The 17,658-nt window shown below is 37.0% G+C and overlaps 1 protein-coding gene and 1 long non-coding RNA gene across 12 annotated transcripts in view; one reads left to right on the top strand and one right to left on the bottom strand.

Moving 5' to 3' along the window:
• The window catches only part of CREB5 (cAMP responsive element binding protein 5), a 441,056-nt gene that overhangs the window by 45,906 nt on the left and 377,492 nt on the right, over window positions 1-17,658 (bottom strand). The window lies entirely within an intron of this gene.
• LOC129659285 (uncharacterized) lies at window positions 248-3,802 on the top strand. Its single transcript, XR_008717934.1, has 3 exons — window positions 248-297; window positions 395-449; window positions 3,664-3,802. It is a non-coding gene; the product is annotated as an uncharacterized LOC129659285 (long non-coding RNA).

The following is a 17,658-nucleotide window of genomic DNA, read 5'->3' on the forward strand; positions in this document are numbered from 1 at the left end:
AGCCTACCAGGCTCCTCCGTCCATGGGATTTTCCAGGCAAGAGTACTGGAGTGGGGTGCCATTGCCTTCTCCGACAAGGCTTAGAGACCTTATCTAGATAACCAACCGTATGATCTTCTTGGAGGAATCCCCTTTGCTTCCTCTGTTCATTAACAACACTCCTTTAGTGACTCCAGCTGTTGACTACCTATGTGGGTTTACTCACTCTTTCACTAACTAAAAGCAGGTTATGCCTTTGATCAATTTCATCTATAAACAGAAAAACCTGGACACAGCCACCAACTGAGGTCAGTCATGGTAAGCAGGTTTGGATGAGGGAATCAGCATAATTTAGAAAAATGCATTTATTTGTGTCATAAGAATACTCATTTTTCTCCCTTCTCCTTTACCTAAGACAGGTTATGCAGAAACTAATTCAAGTTAATAAATATCCCAGGATAACAAGTCTGGTGAGCCTGTTTCTTTGATTTTTAAACTGTGGACTTTTTTTTTTTTTGGTGTCTACCCACCCCCCTTTCTTTTCCTCTGAAGCAGAGCAGGATATGGCAGGCTGCGTTTCAAAACAGTACCCTTTACTCTTCTTCCAGGAAAGAACATTTCAAATAAGGTCCTAAAGGCTCATACAGTATTAGTGAGCACACATACACCTACACATGGTTGACACTTGCCAACTCCTGACATGGGAATTCTCAGAAGCACACCAAAGTCTCTGTTTGATTTAAATTTATTTTTAATCACATAAAGTCCAATTTGGAAAATTGATGCATGGGATTTTCTGAGTCACCAGAAGCTCCTCATAAGATTGCAAATGCAGTGAGAAGGAAAAATTCTTTCTTGGCATAGCTAGTCTTTCACAACAACAGTAAAAATGTTTCAGAAGAGAATGAATGAGATGAGCTTTAAAATCTGTAAGAGTATGCTATTAAATCTTAACATAAAATCAAGATACATTTGATATATTTGACTCATGGGGAAGAACTGAAGGGGAAAAGTAGTCAGCATTTTGAAGTAAGTTTATTTTGCTAACTTTTTTATTCAGTCTTGTTTAATTACCCAAGTGATATTTATTATTCTGGATCATATTAATTAATTATAAAAATGATCTTTATTATCTACTCCCAGTCATTTTTTGTTATTGTTTTTGGCAATACACTAGGACATTTTCCATTTCCTTAAAGAGTTTCCAAAAATAATAATGAGAAATGTAATTTGAATTCATTTCATACTCATACTCATTACTTATATGCCCATGGAAATTGTCCCTGTATCTGTAAGTGGTTTTCATGAAGGAAAGCATGAAATTTTTATTAAATTTAACTAGTGTTACATCTCCAACATGAGCAAGAATCACAGATTTATAACAATAATCAGTTCTAATGATAACCATTAATGACATTCTAAAAGGAACGGGAGGGATTATATCTTTAATATATTAACACCCAAAGTCCTTAAAGTGTTATTTGGCCTCTTTCTATGCACAGCTACCATAATCCTCCACTTTTAAATTAAAACCAATTGGCTTGTCACTATTAGACATAAGTATTAGGCAGCTTTTTAATTAATTGCAATTAAATTACAAAGTACTACTAGAAAACTCTATTTACATGAAGATGTTTTTCTCGTTCCTACAAGTTTCAGTATTTTCTTATGAAAATTTCTTGTTTCCTATTCTTTCCATGAGAAGACTAGGTAAGTTCTGTTTGCCTGGGTCATCTTTCCCACCAAAATGTGAAAACAAGTTAAAGGCATTCACAATTCAGCATGGAAACATCAACAAACAATACAGAAAAGATCAACAAGCTGTCCTCCATCAGGGGGATGGCCCCATAAATCATAGTACATTTATATGAAGACATGTCATTAAGCCAGAGAAACCATATTTTCAAAGAATATTTAAGCATAGACAAGAAACTGAAAGAAAATACTCTGTTGAGAGTAGTCATCTCTGAGTAACTGGGTTATAGGTTTTACTTTTGTTTATTTTTCACTTTTTTTCTATATATTTTTTCTGCATTTCCTAAAAATTGTTTTTTTGGCATTAACACGTATCTTTTAATCAGAAAAAATAAACACAATTTAAAAAATTCACCAAGCATCAAAAAATTTAAAAGAAACAGTGTGAAGGCTTATATTTGTGCAATTTAGAAAAGCCTCCAAAACAGAGATGAGTCACAAGTTCCAGAACTTTTGATGGACAAACATCTGGAGAGCAGATTAATTTGTTCTTGTTCTGATTGTTTTGTGGTGGTATTTGCAGGACTTCCCACTGTCATATTTTTTGTTTTCATTCAAATATGAATTGCCTACCCTGTTACTATGATGCAGTTACATGGAAAATCCTGTATTTTAAAACCAGGGGGTATTTTTGTGCTAATCTTTTTATACTAGAGTCATTTAAGTTTGCTAGATAAAACAAACTTGGGAGGGAAATTACTCTGAGGATTTTTCATTATAGTGAAACTATGCCAACTTGAGGTTAATATACAACTGCAACCTGGAATAAGACTGCTTTATTCACAACTGGAAGGGTAAGAATGAGAAATTAATTTAGAGAAATGCAAGCACAGTGGCACCATGGGATAATACAGTGAGGTCAGACATTGTTTTAAAATGTAGAACGTCCAATGGAGGACCACATTGATAATAAATAAGCCAGGAATGTCTTTGGAGTGTTGCGCTTCTGTGTAAGGATCTATGTAAGATGGTACAGCTGCTCTGGAAAACAGTTTGGCAAATCTTCAAAAAATTAAACATAGAGTTACAAAATGACCCAGCAATTCTACTCACAGGTATATACCCAAGAGAGTTGAAAATATATGTTTACAGAAACACTTGAACATGAAGGTTCAAAGCAGCATTATTCATAATAGTAAAAAAATAGAAATAAGCCAGATTTCCATCAGTTGACCAACCGATGTATAAAGTATGGTATAAATATGATGGAATATCATTTGACAGTAAAAAAGAAAAAAAGTGCTGATACATGATACAATCTTTAAAAGGCTCATGGATGAACCCTGAAAACATTATACTAGGTAGGAGGAGCCAGTCACACAAGGCCACATACTGTATGTTTCCATTGATATGAGATATCCAAAACAAGCAAGTCTTCGGAGACAGTAAGTACATTAGTGGTTTCCAGGAGATGAAAATGGGAGAAGAAGGAGTGACTGCTATTGGATAAAGGCTTTCTTTTCGGGTGTTGAAAATGTTCCAAAATTAGATAGTACTGATGCACAACTCTGTAAATATACTAAAAAACCACTGAACTGTACATTTTTAACAGCTAAAGTTTATGGTATATGAATTATAGCTCAGTTAAAAACTGTTTTTAATTCAATCACATTTTATTATTATGAGATGCAGTTCCTTCAAATGAAAAGCAGAGATAATGTGATTTTTCAACTTTTTTCAGAGAAGTTTCAAATTCTAGACTAAAAGATTCAGAGTCTTCTGAATATACTTTGATAGAAATGTAGAGATTAAAAATTAAAAACAATTCTGGTCTTCTCTAGTAAATGAGAATGGTTTTTAAGACAGCACTGCTTAACTTTCTAGTCAAGGGAACTGCAGGGTCTAATGTCTAAGCTCATGGGACAGTTACATGGTGTTAGTTTCCTAATTTATTTTTTAAAAAAGTGATACCTTCTGGCTCTCTTGTAGGGATTTGATTCAGAAGAACAAACACACATGGATCATAGACTGGCTTCATGGGATTGTAGCAGGGATCGCAACAAATATAAAGATGAAGAAAATAAGGTCTTTGCCCTCAAGAAAGCTTTAATCTCACAGAGGATAAAACAATATGTAGATAAATAATCTTAAGATAAACTAGTAGTGTCATAATAGTGATTTAAAAAATTTTATGGGCTCAGGTGAAAATACCTTAAATGTGCACCAACAGAGATAAATAAATTTTGATGATGGAATACCATATAGCAGTAGAAATGAATAACTATGAAAATCAACATAAATCTGATAAACCTAAATGTGAGCCTCCTCTTCCTAATAATCAAGTTTGAAAAGAATACATACAGCATAAAACCATTTATATAAAGCTTAAAATATACTAAAATACTGTATTATTAACATCATATCTATCCCTTAATATGAAATATCTGATAATGTTTTTATATAGAACATATACTTATATACTACATATAAATGTCATATATACTATATTTATATTATATAAAATATGTAAAATATATCATTATATGAGAACACCCATGGGAATAATAAATACTAAAATCAGATAGTGGTTCCTCTAGTACTCAGGGGGTTTCTATCCCATGGGTGGTGGGCAAATTGGTGATGATCGTATTATTTCTTGTATGGTTTCGTGTATCATAAACACTGCATGAAATTTTTTAAAAAATGGATTAGAGAAAAGTTTATAGGTCAGTGTCTAGTGGGTGAAACTAGGGGATACGGGAAGACTTCTAGGAGGAGGTGCTTACTAGACCAAAAAGGATGCATGATTTTCACAGGCAGAGAGGAAGGGACGGCGTTGTGAATGAAGTGAACAGTGTAAGCAAAGGAAAAAACAACAAAGTTTTGAAGTTAGGGACCACAAGCTTTCCTTAAGCTACACAAAACATTTTAGATCTCTAGCTTCTTATAGGTTTTTCAACCTCAGAACACAAAAGAAAAGGAGATTTTCATGAATACATTAAAAACAAAACCTAACTAGAATCTCAAACTGTGTTTGGAGAGTGGCAAACTTGTTTTTTCTTTTTAATAGTGAGAATAAGTTGGGATCCCTGGAATATACCACTTGGGAGATGGTGGGAGAATAATTTTATCCGCAAGTATTAAGTTGTTGCCTGAGGACAGCTGAGTAAACAGTTTGCTGAAGTCTGTTTGAGGACTGCCAGCTAGTTACACCCATAATTTCATCTCTATTAACAAAAACAACTCATACTGTTGCAGTGCCCTGCTTTGGCTACCCCGTGGTTTGCAGAATTTGAATTATGGAGTGTCACTTGAGTAACATTCTATAGCAATGGGGGCTGTGTTTTGATGTCCTTTCGTTACCCACCCCCACTCTGCTGATTTATGGCAATGCAGGCAGAGACTTAAATCAAAACTCAAAAATACGTGTGAAATAATGCAAAACAGAGTCTTAGGGTTGGCAATTCTGTAATTATACCTAAAGGGAAAATAATTATGTAATACCTTATGGCAAGAGTAAGTCTCAGAATAACAAATGTCCATACTGTAAATGTAGAATTCTGGGAAGAACATGCAGGGTCTTTGAAAAGAAGCCGAGGAAAAAGTTGCCTTTTAAAAAGGACCCAGAGACAACTTTGTGAATGATATTTGGCCTCTGATAGTGCTCTCATGGTCCAGGAAATAAAGGCCCAAGTAAGTGAAGTGACATGGCCCTGAAATGAATCCCCACCCCCCACCAAATGGGACAAAATTCTAGTCATTTACTATCTCAGCTCAAGCTCAACTACTACTTGCAGAAGCCATTGGATTTATCTATCAGTTAAAATTCTGAAAGTGTGAAGCAACTTACTGATGGAAAACAGAAAACTCCCCAAGTTTTGACACCAACTATGAAATGGAAATAACCAAACCAAACCAAACCAAAAAGTCCTCATACTGGATAACTTACAGTTAAAAAAAAGAAAGATGAAAGAAACTCTCCCCTCTGTCTATCAGTTAATGAACAACCTCTGAAGTAGATGGAAATATGAGAGAAATGACCTGGGCAATACTCCAGCTTAAATTTTCATGTTGGAAAACAACTCTCCATCCAACCCTATATTGTAAAGCCCTGGCATGGGAACTGAAATGAAAGATGCTAGGAAAAGATTAGGTGACTAAGGCTCTTACAGGCTGACTACATTCATTAAAAATTAGCTCTGAATTTAAGTGTTCCCTAAGTCCCTCAAGCCATTCACTAGGGTGGAGCCGTACTAGGTAAAATTGTGTGAGCTCAAGGTGTCAATTAAAATCACTCCAAACAGGGAAATCAGGAAAAGATATGGGTTTCTTTAAGACAGGGTTTGGCAAACTACTGCCCTTCGGCCAAATCTGCCAGCTGTCTGATTTTGTAAATAAAGCTTTATTGGAACACAGCCATGCCCATTTATTCATGTACTGTGGATGACTGCTTTTGAGATATAGTAGATATAGGAAGTTTCAGGCACCCATGAAGCCAAACTATTGATTATCGGGCCCTTTTCTGAAACAGTTTATTCACCTCTGCTTCAATTTACCAGTTATCTGGTATAGCTTCAGTTGTTAAAAATCTTTTAGAGGGACAACTTATCAGAATGATTATCTAACTGGTCACAGCTTTTAGGTATTTATGCTTAAGCTTTAGAGCAAAAAATGTTAGAGCAGACCCATATCATAAGACTTATTTTCAAATCCAAATGCTTTCCATTCTCCACGGTGCCCTGCCAGGCAGTGTATCTTAGAAGGAGAGCTTGCTTTGGAAAGCTGAGTTCTTTTATCTTAAATCTGAGTGAGCTTGGACAAATCTTTCAGTCTCTCCGGTTCTCAGTTAATTTATCAAAAAATGAGTGATCATGTTCTACAAAAGGCTTTTACTGCTTTGCTCTATGAAAAATCATAATTGAGAATTTTACTGTATGTAGTTTTTTTTTAGTAGGTCTCTAAAAGAAAATTTACCTTACTGTGTTCCATTTGTTCATAACAATTCTTAACCCCTTTCTCAACTATTTGGCTGGATAAATTAGTACATTCAAGCCTGGGGTGAGTTGGTGGTGGACGCACTAGCCCCCACCTCTCTTTACTTTCTGCTGCTCCTGGGAAGTCAGGGTTTAGGGGATCTCATCTCACGGCCTCTGTTGATGAGTTTATCTTCACATCTGCCCGGGCTCTCGTAGGCACCCTGCTCCCCCATTCAGTTTTTCCCCAAGCAGTTACCTGCTTCTGCCCACCCAGGTCACACTGCTGCCTTCATTCCTCTTTTGTACCAGCTTCCAACACTTTTTGGCCATTAACCTGAGTTAATGATTTTCTAATCCTGAGTCCACACATCCCAGTGTCTGGCAGCCTAAAGTGGCCTCTCTGTAATGAGAGATTTTGCCAAATTCAGAAAACTCCACCAGAGTCGCTCTCTGAGGAAGTGGATTTTCTAAGTAAAACTACTATATGTCCCTTAAAGCCCAGGCTAGGCAGCTAAAGGTAAGTGGCTGCCCAAGAAAGTGGGCAAATTTCAGCCATGTGAACTGCCCTTTGCAGTCTGCTTTCTACAGGCAAGGAAAAAAGAGGCGACCTGCCTGCCCTGAGAAATGTATTGTCTGGGGAAAAGGAGCTCACACACCAGCCATGTAGAGGCCTGGAATGTTCAGACTCTGCAGAGAACAGGCACTCAACCTTTTTTGAAATGACCAAAGAAAAAAGTTACAAGCATGAAAGATGTCTTCTCCTGAGAAACTGGACCCCAATCTCCCACTTACCCATATACCCACACACCTACCCATGGGGAACTATAATCACGTTACTGACATAGCAAATTGCCAGTCAATGCTTTAAACATTACACAGTGCCAGGTCTGGGCCTAAGTACAGATCCTTTTTTAAGCACTTGCCACTTAAAAATATACTTGGAAGCTTCTGGAAGGGGCAGAGCTATAGATGTAACGCCCACACAGAGAGACCATGACATGAAAAGGATGCCCTGCTTCTAACATGTGCCAGGAGCCTGATAAGAATCATTTTGTGCACTTACACAACTCTCTGAGGTGGGTATCATTATCTTTTTATCAAAGATGAAGCGGGGGGCTAAGAGGAGAAGGAACTTGCTCAGGCTCACTTGAGTAGAATCCTTATATTCTAATCCCATGACAGGGCAACATTAACTGACTAAGCATTTTCCCTGAAAAATTCTCAGAATTATGACCATGGACTTTCAAACCTTTTATGCCTCCCCTAAAGGAAAAGGGGTTCCCAAGTGGCTCAATGGGTAAAGAATCTACCTACAATGCACAAGATGCAGGAGATGTGAATTCGATCCCTGGATCAGGAAGATTCACTGGAGGAGGGCATGGCAACCCATTCCAGTATTCTTGCCTGGAGAATTCCATGGACAGAGAAGCCTGGCAGGCGGTAGTTCATGGGGATCACAAAAGAGTAGTACATGATTAGAGTGACTAAGCACAGCACACTAAAAGAAGAGCCTTTTTTTCTTTTTGCTTACAGAACCACTGAAGCCTTAAGAGTTCAGTTCACCCAAACTCCTTCACACAACAAAGACAGAAATTAAGGTATAGAGATGTAGGGTGATTTAGTCAAAGACTGAAACTAATAGGTGACAAAGCTCTTCTTTTTGGCCCTGTTACTACTGCATAACTTTTTGAAACTTATGAGAGAACTCCCCCATTAGTAGGAGAAAGAAAACAGCACTGGTAGTGTTATGAGTCAAAACTGAAGGTCTACCACGTTTTGCTCACTGGCAAAAACTATCAGTAGATTTTCATTGATGGGACTGTCATTACCATAATTGGATTTCTTCTCTTTTATCTTAGTTACTTTTCTGGTTATAAAAGCCAAATTTTAAGTGGACTAATGAGTGAAAAAAATGAATCATGATGAAAAGTCTAAAATGTATCCCTTCATAGCCAATAAAAATTATTTTCTCATTTCCATACTTTATTCAGGAAGTTTGGCAAAAAAACAAATAATTGGATTAAAAAATGACAGAAGATCTGAATAGACATTTTTCCAAAGAAGACATACAGATGGCCAACCGGCACATGAAAAGATGCTCAACATCACTAATCAGCAGGGAAATGCAAATCAAAACCACAATGAGAAACCACCTCACACCTGTCAGAATGGTTATCACCAAAAAGACTAGAAATAACAAGCTTTGGTGAGGATGTGGACAAAAGGGAACCCTTGTGCACTATTGGTGGGACTGTACATTGGTGCAGCTACTATAGAAAACAGTACAGAAGTTTCTCAAAAAATCAAAAATACAACTACCATATAACTCAGCTATTCTAATTCTGGATACTTATTCAAAGAAAATGACACTAACTCAGAAAGAAATATGAACTCCCATGTTCATTACAGCATTATTTAAAATAACCAAGATATGGAGACAACATAAGTGTTCATCAAGAGATGAATGGATAAAAAAACTGTGGTGGATATATACACAATGAAATATTACTCAGCCATAAAAAAGGAATGAAATCTTGCCATTTGCAACAACATAAGTGGACCTCAAGAGCATTATGTTAAGTGAAATGTCAGACAGAGAAAGATACTGCATGATCTCTCTTATACATGGAATCTAAAAAAACAAACCAACGAAACAAAACAAATCAAGCTCACATATACAAAGAATGGATTGGTGGTTTGCTAGAAGTGGAGGGTGGAGAGAGAAATGGATGAATTGTTTTTTATTTTAAATTGAGTACTTTAAGGAATGAAGATAAATGCCCCCTTTTTAAATCTCTGTAACTCTTTGCATGTTAATGCTTGGTCATTCAGTTCTCTTTAGAGTATGGGAGAATGGAATTCCCACCCAAGCATTCATGGTCAGAAGTCTCTGCTCACTCTTTATAGAACAGTCTTAAGAATGGTTTGGAACAATGAGAATGGTCTTGCTTTGCCCAGGAGGCTTCCTGAGATGGTGGAGTTGAGACTGACCAAAGGTTATCCTCAATGAAAACTGTTCAACTCAGATCTTATCAACTGGTTGAAATTGCTTTCTTCTGGGAATACGGCCCACATGGTTAATTCATTTGGGTAGGAGGAATTTCTCTATGTGATATCAAAAATGGTGGGACTAGATTGGGGCTCCTGGCCAAATTTCAGTGTTTGTAGGACTCTCTTGCTCTCCATCCAGAAATGAGTGGTTGAAACCTTATTTATAAAGAACTACGACTGAGTGACTTCACTTTCACTTTCCACTTTCATGCATTGGAGAAGGAAATGGCAACCCACTCCAGTGTTCTTGCCTGGAGAATCCCATGGATGGAGAAGCCTGGTAGGCTGCAGTCCATGGGGTCGCACAGAGTCGGACACAACTGAAGCGACTTAGTAGTAGTAGTAGTGGGACTAGAAGAGACTCTATTCAGGCATCCTTTCCCCCCATACACACACACAGTACCCTCAGAAGGTTGCCATTTTATCCTTGATCCAGAAAGAAAAAGCTCACTGGCCATGAGGCAACTTATTCCACCCTGAGGTAAGAGCTGTCTTATGGAAACTCTAACTCCTCCTACACACTGAAGAATTTCAAATATATAAAGATAACTATCACATCTCAGATTAGGGATTGGGAGCCTTTCAGCCCTTCTTCAGGCAACATGGTTTTCAGATTCTCTACCCATACAGGTGAGCTGAAGCTTCCCCCCAGAACTTCACTGCCCTTCTACATCTGTGAGACTAACGCATGGGATGTAAGAGCCTTCAACTGTCCTTGGTCATCTCCTTCAAATTTCTCTATATTCACACCCTCTCACCTCCCGCCAGAGGTGGGAGGAAACCAGTACAGAGGTTTCTCAAAAAATTAAAAATAGAACCACCATATAACTCAGCTATTCTACTTCTGGGTGTTTATTCAAAGAAAATGACACTAACTCTAACTAAATGACTGAAAATGACACTAACTTTCTTTCTTTTTAAAAACTATTTATTTTGTATTGGGGTATAGCAATTAACAATGTTGTGATAGTTTTAGGTGAGCAATGAAGCCATACATATACATGTATCCATTCTTCCCCAAGTGCCCGCTCCTAAGGAGTCTTTTTCTTCACTGCCTTTTCCTCTTTCTTTTCCAAGGAAAGGGAAGAAGTGTCCCTGTCTTCACCTCCATATGTTTCCCTCCACACTCTGGAATCTGCTCCCTCTGACTCCTGCTCCCTTCCCACAGTCCCTCTCTCATGATACATCCAATTCAGACTTAATTCTACATTTTTAACCAAATGAGTCTAATATGTGCAAAATCCAAAGATTTTACAAATGTCAGTACTGTTTTCTATCCTGATGGGGATCTTTTTCAATTGACCAACTTTCAAATATACTTTAAGGATATTCAGAGAGTTTCTCTAAAGTACCTTTCTTTGCATTTTAATTTTTCCTTTTTATACTAAAATTTAACATACTTGTAGACCACCTTGAATAAATGTAAAGTCCCTTACATAGGAGTTAAATTTAGATGGGTCATGAATAGATGGTGCTATAGGGAACTGCTCTTGGTTGAAGAGGCTTTAGACAGCATGGGCTGCTTCTGTCCCCAAGTTGGGAACATTGAACCAGGGGCTGGGATAGATACAGATGCTTTGCAGCTTTATAATTTTAAAAGAAACTGCTACATGGAAAAAGCCACAAAAATAAAATCAAGTTTGGTAGAAAGGGTGTTTGTCAATTCACAGTGTCTCTTCTCTCCCACTCCCAGATTAAAGGTTAAAAATGTTCATCAGTCTATGCTATGTCTGTCCTGATTCATCCTGGAAACTCTGAGTCTTTAGGGTCATGTTGAGCTGAATGGTTATTTTGCAACATCTCTAATCAGGACTATTGCCAGGTTCAAAATGAATGCACATTTGTTAAAATATTTACTAATAGGATGATTCCTGAAAGGACAGAGCAAAGCTCAACCAAAGAAAGCAATATGAATACAGCAATGGAAGAGAGCCTGGCTAACCCATCTCAGAATGTCTACTCTCTCTCCCTTTGATATGTTTTCTGACTTGTCAATGTCATACTGCCTGAGCTGAGTCTAGTACACACAGTCACAATGAAAAGAAATAAAAAATTCAAACACAGAGGAGGGCAGAAAAAGAATTTTAAAATGGACTAAGTTACTTGGGTACATAAATCTCGAAGAAAGTAATTTTGATTTTTTAAAATTTATATCATGATATGAAGACAAAACATAGGGTCCAGAGCAATTCTCCTTCCAGAATTTTCCTCCTAGCACGTAGTTTAAAACCAAGCATGTATTACTCTTTGTTAAATACACAAAAGAAGCACACCTAGTCATCAGTATAGAAATAATGTTCAGGATTGGTATTGAAATTGAAGCACAAGTGACTTCCACATGCTTCATATTTATTAAGGTTCAAAGCATTATATCACCTTGACTCCAAGAGTTATCTTGTAAATTGAACATTGCTCAGGAGGCATGATTGTCCCTATGGTTTCCAGTGGAGATTAGTAGGCAAGGGGACTGAAAGTTCAGGTTTACCAAGTCTGGCTGGCCTGGAGCCTAAGGAAGGGTCTTTCTCCTTGTTATTTTAAGCTTAATTATTCATGAAAGCCATTCCCAGGTCTTCATCTCAACAAATAGCCACAGATGATGGGCCATCTTCAATCTTCAGGCTGAAAACTTGACAGTCCCACCTAGATTTCCAAGTGTTTGCTGTACTCTCACCAATTCAGCTTCTCCTGCATTTTCCAGAGGAAGCTAAACAACAATTACAAAGGATTCAAGAAGTCTGCTTAAAACCCTTACCAAGAACCAAATGGAGAATTTAGCAAAATCCTGGGACATGAAGCACCATTTCTTCTTTTCACTAGAAAGTGTTTAATTTCTCATTTATTTAATCAAATCATTTTTAAGTAACTTTAAAGAGATCATGTGTAACATAAAGAAAATGAGTTCTTATGCACTGCTGCTTCTGCTGCTGCTAAGTCGCTTCAGTCGTATCCGACTCTGTGCGACCCCATAGACGGCAGCCCACCAGGCTCCCCCGTCCCTGGGATTCTCCAGGCAAGAACACTGGAGTGGGTTGCCATTTCCTTCTCCAATGCATGAAAGTGAAAAGTCAAAGTGAAGTCGCTCAGTTGTGTCCGACTCTTCACAACCCCATGGACTGCAGCCTACCAGGCTCCTCCGTCCATGGGATTTTCCAGGCAAGAGTACTGGAGTGGGGTGCTATCGCCTTCTCCTCTTATGCACTAGGCACTTGCTAAAGAACATACAAATAATATCTCACATAATTTTTTCACTGGGTATGCAATTAGGACTTATGGGCTTCCCCAATAGCTTAGCAATAAAGAATCCAATTGCCAATGCAGGAGACTTGGGTTGGTTCCCCGAGTTGGGAATATCCACTTGAGAAGGAAATGGCAACCTGCTCCAGTATTCCTGCCTGGGAAATCCCATGCACAGAGGAGCCTGGTGGGCTACAATTCATAGGGTTGCAAAGAATAAGATATGGCTGAGCAACTAAACAACAACAACAACAATTAGGGGTTCTAGTTTACTCTCTGGAAAACTGTAGCTCCAAGTCTAAGTCAGCTGTCCAAGCTGGTAAACTCACGTTTGTCTGATTTCAAAGCCATTGCTTTTTCCCATTGTACCACCCAAGCAAACTTCTGAGATTAGAATCAGTGATGACTTGGGGTTAATTCTCAAAATGACCTGCATGCAAGCATTGGCTGCAGCAGCGTCCCACCAACTCGGTACAGAGAAGAGTCTGAAGCACAGTGACGGCCACATTTGGAAATACGCTCCATCTGTTACCCCATTTACTCTCTAAGGACACATTATTAAATGCCCATCATAAATACTGCTGGATTTGAGATCTGGTGAAATGTATGAGAAACAGATTTTTTGCTGTAGATACCAGCAGTCAAAGAAGAGATTCCTTTTCTTCAGCCATTCATGTCTTGACCAATTTTTCTCTCTTTTTATTTCTAGTGCTGACTCATTTTTTCAGTTGTTTTTCTGTTTTTATCCTTCCCTTTTTTTTTTTTTTTTTTACCCTTTCCTATCTAGTTAAGTCATCCCATTCAGTTCAGTCACTCAGTCGTGTCTGATTCTTTTGTGACCCCATGGACTGTAGTATGCCAAGCTTCCCTGTCCATCACCAACTCCCGGAGCTTGCTCAAACTCATCTCTGCAAGAAAGATTAAAAATAGATGTATACACAAAGATATGGGTAAGACAAATGTGATTTTGTGGCATTTGCTCTGCTGAGACAGAAGAACACCAGAGGAAGAAACAACAAACATTTAACTACACATGCAAAATACAGTCATAGTTCTTTAAATGAAAAGTTTACATAGAATCTTGAATAAATGCTTTTACATTGTAAAGTGCCAGTTTGTACAAGGGTAAAACATCTAGGAAATACTGACTCTTGTGTTATTACCGATTGTTACCAAAAACTTAGATGGTATTGCAGAAAATAGGAGCAGACCATGGGAAATGGAAACATGTCTACCACTGCCTCCACTTTTCATGATTTCTACTGTGACAACAAGTGACAATATTTCACCAAAAATAGGTGAAATATTCAAAGGCTAATTTGCAATAAACTCTCCTATCAGGGATTTTATAATTCAAAATAATAAAAATGTTACATAAATAACAATGAGATAACCAGCTCATCTTTGCCACCATTTTGATGACAGGGTTTTAGCAATTTCATGGCTATGTAAGCAGAGAATTTAAGTATAAACTTCATGTATAGATCTATGAAAGATCCTTGAAGGCAACATTGTGTTTGGTCAGATAAGACACTGAAGTGACTAAAGATGATTTATGTGAAATCAACAGTAGAAGTGATCCTTCTAAATCTTGTCATCCTCAGAAACAAATACTTCACAACATGAGAAACAGAAATTACCATCAACATTTATATCTAGCTGCTAAGAAAGAGAGTAAGAGAAATCCTCACTTATTTTTTAAAACATGTAAAACTGACCCAAGTTTTAAAATGTAATAGTCAACCCATGGTAAGGGATTTTATTTCTCACAGGAAGATAACAGTTTTACAAATCAGTAATATTTGCAAAGAGTTTTAAAAAGTGGAAAAGCATACTATGAAAATAGAAAACAAATAAAATATGGCCCAGACTTTCTTTTAACCCACTGGAATCCAATGTTCTAAGACCATCCAACAGGAATATTTGCACTAAGCAAATATTTGTACATATAAACCCTCTCGTTTTAGTTTTGATCTTTCTGTTAAACATCATGAATTTTACAGCTTGGCAAAGTGTTATGTTTGCCATCCAAAGGCCAGATGGCTAGTGGTAGACTAAAAGTGTCAACTTCTAGGTCACTCTTCTTAAAGGAAAATCAGGGCCATCTTTGCATTTTGCTCTGCTTATAACACTGTGCAATTTGTTATAATGTTAACATTATATCATTCATAGTTCAGTTGAGGTTTTTAAAAATTATGAGTGACATAAGAAAATGATAGAGAACTTAGGGGTAAATTCAGGTCAATTTAAAAAAATGGTTTTTAAATCTATTAAGGACACATCTCTAGCTCCATAAGATTGTATTTCTATACTACCTTCACCAAATAAAATAATCTCTACATTTCTGGCTATATCCTGCTTTCAAATCTTATGAATAAGGAAAAAGTGTCAAGAAACATTTCTAATAGAAATATGTCCATTAGTAATCATGAACCCTCCCAGAATAAGAGCAGGATAATTCATAGGGATATTAAGAATCCACTGAAAATATCCTCACGGGCCCTTCTTACTATCTGGCTTATGCTGTAAAGTGGCTAAGCACAGGAGAAAGAAAAGTTGTGCCTTTTCTAACATTGGCATCAGTGCCAATGCTAAAGGCTAAAGTTTGGCAGGATAATGGGGGTTGGGAGTGGAGGGTGTTTAATTAGCTGTAAGGGGAACTTCAGAGATTTTTTGACAATATTAAAGCTTATGAAGTCTAAGACCTTCATATTCTCAAAGACTAAAATTTTCTCCTCGTCCTAAGTTCATTAAGAAATAGTGACCTGTCTTGAAAAACAAATTATAAAGGAAAAGGGGACTCCCTTTGAAATAGCACCTATCACATTCCTGAAAAAAGACAGATATGTTTACCCAATGGATGTACATTGCAGAATGTAAATATCTGTTGGCAAAGTACTAAGCATACAGAGGACCATGGAAAAGATGTTCTTGGTTGTGAGAGTCAGCATGTTTTCGTATTAAAGAGCAGAACAGATCATCAGGAAAAGCTCACAGGGAAAATAAGAGAACTTCTGATCTGATCACTCTCAGGAAGCTCTGGGGCTGAGGAAGGTGCTGAATGATGCTCTAAGCAAGGTTAGGGCTCCATTACAATTTCAGCTTTATCTGAAACTCCTGACAATCTGTATCTTCCCTGGGTAGGTAAGAAACAAGCTGCATATTTCAGTTGAACACTTTAATAAATAAGAGCCTCTGGGAGTCTGCATTTATATGAACTAATGATTAAAGCCAAGAATTTCTAGCAGATTTATTACATCTCTCAGTTCCAAGGCAAAATGAAGTTCTGAAGTAGTATGAGGAAGTAAAGTGAATGAAAAGAAACATACTATCTCTTAGTTTCATACTGCCTAGAGGTCATCTGAGAGTCTAAGAAAATGGTCAAGAATTTAAATTTAGGATAGATAACTGGTGGAAAGAAAGAAAAATCTACTTAGGTTTTACCAAGTTTTTGTTTTCTTTTCTTTTGTGTTGAGCAGGATAGAGGGTTCAAGACACAGAGTGTTCTCAATTCTGAGCATGGAGTGAACGACAATTTTTAAATGATCCCCAAAATTATGTCACAGTACTATTTTGCTTTAAGTTTCATTGCATTAGTCATGTTTCAGCAGGATATTTGCATTTAATGCTATATATACAATTTCAAGTCCCTGTCAACACTGATAATAACAACAAAATATAGTAAGTTTTGGCCAGAAAGTTCAAGCTACCAAACACAATGTACTGAAAATTCCTTTAAAATTAAAAGTAATTTAATCTACCTGACAGGAAAATTTGAGCACATCATTCTGACATTTAAATCTGTAAAATTTTGTTCATACTAAATATTTTTGGTAATTTTTTTTCATTTTTTAATAATTTATTTTAATTGGAGGCTAATTACAACATTGTGGTGGTTTTGCCATACATTCACGTGAATCAGCCATGGGTGTACATGTGTTCCCCATCCTGACCCTCTATTTTTGGTAAAATTATTCTTTACTTTTTCCTTAGGATTTTATTTGACCTGTAGGTGTTTAAGATAACTGACCCAAACTGACTATCAAAACAATAGTTTATGCCAAATGTGGTAACCAAATTAAAAAAAAAAATTGTGTTGCATCATTGCAAAGGTACATGGATTATTTGGGAAAAATCTCTAAAGCTTTTATTTAAATGTTTTGGCTGGCAAGCTTACATTTCTCCTCACTACAAACTTTCTTCTTCAAGAAGTCTGAGAATGAGGTCAGTTTTATCCTCAACCAATTATGTTATAGTTTAGACACAGATGTTTCTCACTATTTCATATTATGTCACAAATTCATTTCTAAAAATTAGTCTGCTTCCAAAAACAACAAGGATCATACACTTTTTTAAAAAATGACAAATACTTAAGGAATCACTGAAATCTTCTCAACTCTTGGCATACACAATTGGCTTATTTTCCTGAAATTATCATTTTTATTCCACACACAAATATTTCCATAAGACAAATTATAAACACACATATACACACATCACACATGTTTCAAAGAACTACATATAGGAGAACATATGCATCTCTCTCCATCATACTAAATGTTAGCCACATAACTTTCTCCAGCTGAAAAAGCCCCAACCCTATTTGCATCTTGAGACAGCACCATGAGAGAGAAATCTTTAATTAAGGCTCGAGTCTAAATGTAATTAGATAAACGCACTGCCTGGAGATTTATACCATGTTGCAGTGCAGCGGCTAAAGAGG

The sequence above is a fragment of the Bubalus kerabau genome, chromosome 8 (genome assembly GCF_029407905.1).
Source record: "Bubalus kerabau isolate K-KA32 ecotype Philippines breed swamp buffalo chromosome 8, PCC_UOA_SB_1v2, whole genome shotgun sequence".
NCBI lineage: Eukaryota > Metazoa > Chordata > Mammalia > Artiodactyla > Bovidae > Bubalus > Bubalus kerabau.